Source organism: Papio anubis, chromosome 8 (assembly GCF_008728515.1).
Source record: "Papio anubis isolate 15944 chromosome 8, Panubis1.0, whole genome shotgun sequence".
In the NCBI taxonomy this organism is placed as follows: Eukaryota; Metazoa; Chordata; class Mammalia; order Primates; family Cercopithecidae; genus Papio; species Papio anubis.
The window spans coordinates 50,189,735-50,198,658 of record NC_044983.1 but is presented as its reverse complement, the minus strand read 5'-3'; the positions used below and the strand labels follow the sequence as shown (position 1 = coordinate 50,198,658).

Sequence of the window (8,924 nt, the reverse complement as noted above, 5' to 3'; positions counted from 1 at the left end):
CAGTGAAGAGAAACGGGTCAAATCAATGAGCAATGGTTCTGTGCGTGATAACCAGCAGGTCCAAGTGGACCAAACACAAGTGATAACACCAAGGGCTTTACATTGCAATTCTGGCTCCAATCCCCACAGGGTCACTGGGTCTCAGAGGCAAATCACATAAACTACTGCTCTTTAGTATCAATTGCAAATTGATGAGTGTAACAAATAGCATCTACCCACCCCACAGAATCCTTGGGTTCAAGGGTACAATGGACTGAATGTCTGTGTCCCCCCACAAAATCCATATGCTGAAACCATAATCCCAATGTGATGATGTTTGGGGGTGGGACCTGTGGGAGGTGATAAAGTCATGAGGGTGGGACCCTCGTGACTGAGATTAGTGCCCCTATGAAAAGAAACCAAAGAGATAGCTGGCTGTCTTTCTGCCACATGAGGATACACAGGAAATCAGCAGTCTGCAACATGGAAGAGGCCCTCACCAGAAGTCAACAATGCTGGCACCCTGATTGTGGACTTCCAGCCTCCAGAACTATAAGAAATGAATTCCTGTTTGTAAGTCAGTGGGTCCATGGGACTTGGTTATAGCAATCTGAGCTGGCAGACAAAGAGTGAGCATGTACATGAAGGAACTTTTAAATTAGGAAAGCTCCGTGTACATGTTGGGTCCTATTTCAGACATTTCTGGGAGCCAAACAACCATATCACAGGCTCAAACTCAAGATTTATGGACTCCTTCCTTCTTCTCAATATAAAGAGATGTTTTTATAAAATTCACAAAATCTTATTAAACTAGAAATTTTTAGTAGAAAATTTAGAACTTTTAAGAGTAGAAAACTAATTTAAAAAGGAATTAAAAAGTTGATTTATAAAAAATTAAGCATTATTGTACTGAATCTTTGACCTTCAATGATGAGGAATTTTATCTTAGTCAATGTATTAGACATCAAACGTAGGTTTAAAAAATGTAATACAGGTAGTCACACAATTATACTATGATACTTGCTAGTACTGCAACGCTGTGCTAGAAATATTTTAAGATTAAATCACAAAATTTAAGATTATTTATCAATAATTTCTCCAATTAAATTATCATAAGCAGATTGAACACAACTCATCCAGGAAACTTTTTTTTCAATATGGGGATAGAGTTTAAATTCAGGATGAACCACAGAGCATAAGAGTTCATGTTCTGGGGCCAGAGGCTGAGGTATAATCCAGGCTCTCCTGTTCTCTAAGCTATTGCTACCAGGGCAAACTATTCGACTTCTCCACCTTGTGTTGCTCTCCCCAATCTCATTTCTCTCTCCCCTACAAAGAACCAATATCCGAATTTGGTTTTCAACATTCCCGTGCATGCACTTGATTCTTTTTAAAGTAAGAATGTATGCCAATGTAAATAAAATATAGTCTTGTTTTGTATTTTTTACATTTTAAATAAACAGGATACACTAATTACGGAAGCTCAGGCTTCTGTAACTTACCATTTTTTCCAACATCACCATTGATATTTACCTATGTTAATACCTAAAACTCTAATTTATTTATATTCATAAAAATACACAAATTCCATTATGTTAAAAGCAATGCAATTTATTTAGCCATTCTCTTACTGATAGACCTTTAGGGCATTTACAATTTTTCACTTTTGTAAATAATGCTGCAGCAATCTTCTCTGCATTTATACAACTTACCTACGAATGGAATTATGGCGTCACACGTTATTAGGCATTTTAACTTTTAATATTGCCAAAGTGCTCACAAAATCGTAGTACTAATTTTTATCCCTACCAGCAGCATGAGTTTCCTCTTCCTTACCATTTCAGCAACATTTCATCGTATCAGACTTGTAAATTTTTGCCTATCTGGTAGGTAAGAAATAGTATACATTGCAGCTCCAGCTGCCATTTGCTGGATCACAGCGGAGGCTGAACATCTTGTAGTATTATGTATATTGGCTATTTCTGTTTCCTCTTCTGTAGCTTTCTTATTGATATCATTTGTCTATTTTCTCTTGGGCTGTTCATCTTTCTGTAACTGATTTTTAGGAGCTTGTTGCATATTCTTTATGCTAAAGCTTTGTCAATTATATGCTATGCAAATACCTTCGTTCAGTCTTGGTTTTTTAACTTTCCTGATGGTACTTTTTAATTTACTTGAATGTATTAATTATGATTTGTGCTTTTTGTTTGTTGTTCTTTTTTCTAGAAATCACTTCTTGCCCTGATATTATAAAATGTTGTTCTGTGTTTTCCAAAACTTTCAAAAATATGATTTTTCAAATAAAATTCTGAAGAACCCTCGAGCATGTGTGTGCAATAGTGTACGACAGCTATTACTTTCTTTCACATCTATTCATTTATTTTACCTTTTCATCAATCTACTCTATTCGTAGAGTAGACACTATCAGAACTGACAGGTAAAACAAAAACCTGAAAATATATTTCATAGACCCAAGACCACAGAGCTTGTCAGTGACCAAGAAAATCAAAGTGAGCATCTCCACCTGAATATGCCCCAGGCATTTCCGTTGTATCAACATGTAAATCTGAAGCCTTATCTTATCTTCACTCCTCACGCCACCTCCCCGCCCACACTGCTCCTGTTCCTGCGTTCAGGTGTAGTCATGGGTTTTATCAGCTGGACTGCCGCGTCAGCCAAGGAGATGGTTGCACACTGGACTTCCTGAAAGCTGGGTGGGCACCCTCCCCAATCCCCAAGCAAAGATTAGAATATAATCAGTCTGGGTGAGGCCAGGCACTGATAGCTCCTAAAACTCCCCAGATGATTTTAACATGAAGCCGGAGCGGTTAACCTCTAGATCAGTGTCTTGCCCCCACTCCCACCCCTGCATATTTGGTAATACCTGGAGAAGTTTTTGGTTGTTTGTCTCCCCAGCACTCCCCAGGAGTGCTACTGTCATCTCATGGCCAGAGGCCAGTGATGCTGTCCAACCACCTACCATGCTCACAATGCCAAGCCCCATAATCATTAAAGAAAGAAAGCATTGACAGCCGAGGTTGAGAATTGGACCTAGAGTATGCTACCTCCACCCTTGCGACTCAAAATGCTGCTCAGCACCAGTGGCATGGCAAGGACATCACCAGAGAACTTGTTAGCCATGAGGAATCTCTGGGTCCTCCCCAGCCCTTCTAGTCAGAATCTACACTTGAACAGGAACCCCAGGTAGCTGAGGTGCAGGTCACAGTTCGAGAGGCCTTGCACTGGGCAGCTTCCCCCATCTCCCCTTCCCCCTGCAGGTCTAATCAGATAACACATCCTGTCAGCACTATATCTTTATTCTATCTGAAATTGTCCTGACCCGTGCATCCCGAGGACAACTTTATCGGCCCAAGACTTCATCTGAAGTATTGCAGTAACCTTCCAATCTGACCACCCTCTTCTGTCCTAGTCAAGCTCCTTACCCTTCTGAGAGTTATGACATATTTTAAGATGAAAGAACATAAGCAAACCTTCCCAGGGGAAAACGCACACATGCACACACACCTACCCACCCTCACATACTCCGAACATGTTGTACGCAATTTCAAGAGCTTCGCATAGCTTCTAATGTGCTCCTCAGACCCCTCCAGGCAAAAATCTCCACCTTAGTCTCTGAGAAAACAGATGTGAACTTTTGGGTCTCCTCTGAAAGCCCCAGCTCTTTGGTGTGGGTACCCAGGCCCCCCCACAATTCCTCTCCACCACCAACAGCACAGCCTACACCAGCCTGCCACATTCATGGCAGCTGCCTGTGTGCAAGTGCTCTGCCCCACCCCAGAGTTAAGCAGATGCTGTTCCTCCTGCCTGCTGCACCCTTCTTTCCAGGGTTGCCTGGCTTAACCCTGCTCCCACTTTGGGTTAGGTTCCCTTTACTTGTGATCTCTTAGTTCCCAGAGCTTCCGTCTGCCACAGCACTTCCTGAAGTATATTAGAGGGTATGTGTGCATGTGTGTATGTGTGCGTGTGTGTGTGTTTCTTATAAGTCTCTCATCACATCTGAGACAGGAAAGGGTATCTTTCATCATCTGCATTACGCCTGTAATCCCAGCATTTTGGGAGGCCGAGGCGGGTGGATCACGTGAGGTCAGGAGTTCGAGAACAGCCTGGCCAACATGGCGAAACACTGTCTCTACTAAAAGTACAAAAATTAGCTGGGCGTGGTGGTGGACACCTGTAATTTCAGAGTTTCATCTCTGCAACTTCAGTTCCCGACACAAACAGAAGCTCATTAAACGTTACTAATAAATGTAAAGGAACAATAAAGCTAGCATTATTTCTACTCTATCATATTGCTTTCCAATGTATGCTTTGGTAGCTTGGCATTTTCTCCTTATTAATAAGGTATAATGCCTTATTTCTTAGTCAGGCATTATACTCAGCAAGTATGAGTGTTCATGCTTTTAAAACACATTTTCTTATATTCCTGAAACATAAGTAAAAAAGATTAAAGGTATGATCACAATAAATGAGTGAGTGCCTAGGTGTCCCCTGGGTTCTGAGGAAACGTACCCCAAGATCTATGCTCCCATAATATTCCCTGCAGAAGCTCAGCCCTGACTGCAGCATGTCTTTCTCTGGGAATTCACAGCCATTCTCAGCTGATTATGGGAGATGAGAATCTAGAAACAATTTCCATGTTTGAATGTCCAGTTGAAAGAGTTCATTAAGGACATAGATCTTGAATTTGAATAAGAGATAAAAGCTTTAAAGCTAGGAATGTTTATCACTGAAAACATTTTAATATACCTGCAGAGATTACAAACTAGTGCATTATGTTTATTTTAAAGGGATAAGAGCCTCCCTAACACCAGGTCACCGGTTTTCAGGTAAAACTAGAATTTACAAACTCACCATCCTCATTTAGAGAAATACTGGGAAAGATGCTTAATAAGAATAGAGCATATTCATTAAAGAAAAGTCTTTTACAAACAAATAACGTTAAAATATTTTACAGCCATGTTGTCTCATATCTTCTACTCTTTTGCAATTACAACTTATTTCTCTCTGCCTTCCAAAACAAACAAACATGAAATGTCGTTTGCTTTTAAGGTGTCACCTCTTTTTTGCTTTGATTTAGTGCTCTTTGGCCACAAGCCCACTGGCCCCAAGCCACATCAGGCTCCTCTGCATTGCCTTGGAAGGGAAGGATTTGGCATCGCAGCGCAGGAAGCCTGCTCTGGCCAGCGTTCCCACCAAGTGCCCTCTGAGTGGCAGCTGCCATCTGTTCGGCTTTCTCTCCTTAGACAGGGCAGGTCCTAAGGATGCCCTGTGCCCCTTTTCCCAAGACAACCCCCCTCCCCCAAGACAAAGGCTCTGTCCACACTCCCCAGGGAAACAGGGTAGAAGGGCAGATCCTTCTCAAGGACCAACATAAAGGAAACAGCAAACAGCCTACATATTTGAAAGTGTTAGCAAGGTCCTGTCTGAGGAAAACAACAACTAACAAAACAAAACAAAACAATCCCCTTCTCTTCCAAATACCCTTAAGTCCTCAATCCTAGAATCATTTCCTCTCTGTCCACATGAGTTAGAGCTGCACTGAATTTGTCACTGCAGACAGGCAAGATAACAGAGAAAAACAAGTCAGCAGACACCAACCAGTAAGCTTTTGAGGCCTTACATAAAGAGAATGTTCTGCTAGTGTCTGGGGTTGGTACACCTGGTTTGAGATCGGTTCTTCTACTTACTGGCTCTATGTCAAACAAATCACAGAATCAATCTCTTTGAGCATTCATTTCCTCCCCTGTAAGATCAGAATGGAGATTAAAAATAAAACTTATCTCACAATAGCCTCCCTCATACTCTTCTTTAATTCAAGGAGAAATTTTGCTTGAATTATCAGAGTAAGATTTTACAATGTCCAGCTAGGCGGGGTGGCTCAAGCCTGTAATCCCAGCACTTTGGAAGGCGGAGATGAGTGGATCATCTGAGGTCGGGAGTTCTAGACTAGCCTGACCAACATGAGAAACCCCATCTCTACTAAAAATACAAAATTAGCCAGGCATGGTGGCACATGCCTATAATTCCAGCTACTCGGGAGGCTGAGGTAAGAGAATTGCTTGAACCCAGGAGGCAGAGGTTGCAGTGAGCCGAGATCGCACCATTGCACTTCAGCCTAGGTGACAGAGCAAGACTCTGTCTCAAAAAAAGAAAGAATCCATGGTGTACAATTCAAATCTGGTCAATAAAGCATCGATACAACACTTCACAAATGCAAAAACTTCTGCATCCAAGGATCTATTCACGTCTCAGGCTCTGAGGTCAATTATTCCCTTCCATTAAACAACTTCCTGTTTTGCTCTATAGTATCCTTTATCACACTGGACTCTTTACACTATTTTTGTTCTGCTTTTTTTCTACCCGCAAAATCATTGCACCTGAACAAGAAACTGATTTGTTTTTAAATCGGGTTTTCTCACAGAATCAGTGACATAAGAGGATTAATTGTTTGTTTTCAATCTTTTTTCTCCTCCTAGATCTATTTTTAAAACAAATTTTATTTTGGGATGTCCTGACTGGGATGATACTAAATTGAAAAGCCTGGTGCAAATTTTATTGACCTCCATTTCCTACTATAAAGGATGTCCCCTACTAATCTGTCATCTACAGGGCAGACAAAGGCCAGAGGCCAGGGAAGCCAAAACAGATGGTGTGTGCAAGAAGCACAGGACCAGACTCTTTATGTTTTGTTGATTGGTTTTAAAATAGTCAACTAGAAGAAAAAGGAAAAAACACAGGGGCATTTTTCTTCTTATTCCAAGCTGTGCCAAACTAAATGTTACTTGCAATGTGCATGGCAAACACAATGCCTACAGATAGATTTGTAATCAATGTTTCTTGGGTATGATAGAATTCGAATGGATGGAAAGATGGATGGATAGTGGGATAGATGGGTAGATAATTAAATGAATGAATGAATATTATTAAAGGTTTTGTTTAAAACATGCCCAGAACACAAAAAGACAAAAGTTATCACTTAGAAAACTCTATGAATTACAGGCCAGTTGTTCCGCCCGCTGGTCCTCGCGCCCTCTCCCTTGCCAGTGTCCTGCTCGCCATCCCCGCCATGCTGTCTCTAGACTTTTTCGATGATGTGCCACAGATGAACAAGCAGCAGCTCTATTATCAAGTCCTAAATTTCGGAATGATTGTCTCATCGGCGCTAATGATCTGTAAGGGGTTAATGGTAATAACTGGGAGTGAAAGTCCAATTGTAGTGCTGCTCAGTGGCAGCATGGAACCCGCATTTCACAGGGGAGATCTTTTCTTTCTAACAAATCGAGTTGAAGATCCCATACAAGTGGGAGAAACTGCTGTTTTAAGGATAGAAGGAAGAAGGATTCTTATAGTTCACCGAGTCTTGAAGATTCATGAAAAACAAAATGGGCATATCAAGTTTTTGACCAAAGGAGATAATAATGCAGTTGATGCCCCAGGCCTCTATAAACAAGAACAACATTCGCTAGAGAAAAAAGATGTCGTGGGGAGAGCCAGAGGATTTTTCCTTGTACTGGAATTGGGACCATCCTCATGAATGACTATCCTAAATTTAAGTATGAAGTGCTTTTTTTGCTGGGTTTATTTGTGCTGGTCCATCATGAGTAAGAAGTCTGCCTTGCTGTTCCTGGGAAGATGCCACACTTTTCCTTACTGGATGTTTGGAGTAGATATTGGTTTGTGATTGACGGAATGGAGAACACACGTTCTGGCGCTTCTTCGTGGCACTGGTTTGCGTTAGTTTATGTTTCCACGCCGGAGTTAGTGTGGGCGGCCGCATGTGCACCAGAGAGTGCATTTGAGGGGACTTTCATTCACGGGATTTCATAGTTGTCATTGTCACACTTTCACATTTTTGTACACCGGTGAATTTTTTATATTAAAAGCTTGAGCCAGAAAAAATAAAGTTCTATGAATTACAAAGTGAATGCCTCCCTACTTTTCAGAGATTAACAATGTAAAATTTTATCCATATCCTTCCCTATTTTGTCATATTTTAATATTTTTATTGTTTTATATTATTTATCTATTTATTTATATATCATTAATTTTTTCCCAAATTACAATCACCATTGTCCATGGTGATCTACATCTCATTTTTTTCACTTATACATCAAGAATATTTGTTCATGTCAGTGTATAGAGATCCATGTTGTTCTTTAATGACTACATGATATTCTGTCATATAGCCATACTGTAAGTGATTTAGTCAGACTCTTATTGAAAATTAAATTGTGTTCAATTTTATGCCATTATCACAATACTGCAACGTACTGCCTCATATATATATTACTTATGTCACTGACCATCTGTATTTTTTTAAATTGTTAATATGCCTTGTTATTTTCTGTATTGGTTTCTTTGTCAATTTTTTTTTTTTTTTTTTGGTTTTTTTTTTTTTTTTTTTGAGACAGGGTCTCACTCTGTCTCCCAGACTGGAGTGCAGTGGCACAATCACAGCTCCCTGCAGTGCCAATCTTTCAGGCTTACGTGATCCTCCCACTTCAGCCCCACTGAGTAGCTGGAACTGCAGGCACGCATCACCATGTCTGACTGATTTTTTTTATTTCTTGTAGAGACGAAGGTCTCACTATGTTATTCAGGCTGGTCTCAAACTCCTGAGCTCAAGCAATCTTCCTGCCTCAGCCTCCCAAAGTGCTGGGATTACAGGTGGAAGCCACCACATCTGGCATATTTTTTCTTTACAGAAACTCTGCACATTAGAAATTTTAACATTTGTCATTCGTATGTGTGGCAAATATATTCTCTCAATCTGTTGCTTCCTTTTAACTTTGTTTTTGGCATCCTTCACTGTTTAATTCTTTTAAACTTTTCTATTGTTAAATTTAGTTTTTCCTTTATTGCTTTTTCTTTTCTAAATAATCCTGAAGAACCTTCCTCAACCCCAAGTTTATAAAAATTATATC

General features: G+C 40.4%; 1 pseudogene across 1 annotated transcript; it reads left to right on the top strand.

Annotated features, from left to right (window-relative positions):
• Window positions 1-6,085: 6,085 nt before the first annotated feature.
• LOC110743945 lies at window positions 6,086-8,289 on the top strand (annotated as a pseudogene). The gene has a single exon (XR_004185810.1). The product of XR_004185810.1 is annotated as a signal peptidase complex catalytic subunit SEC11A pseudogene (transcript).
• Window positions 8,290-8,924: the final 635 nt, after the last annotated feature.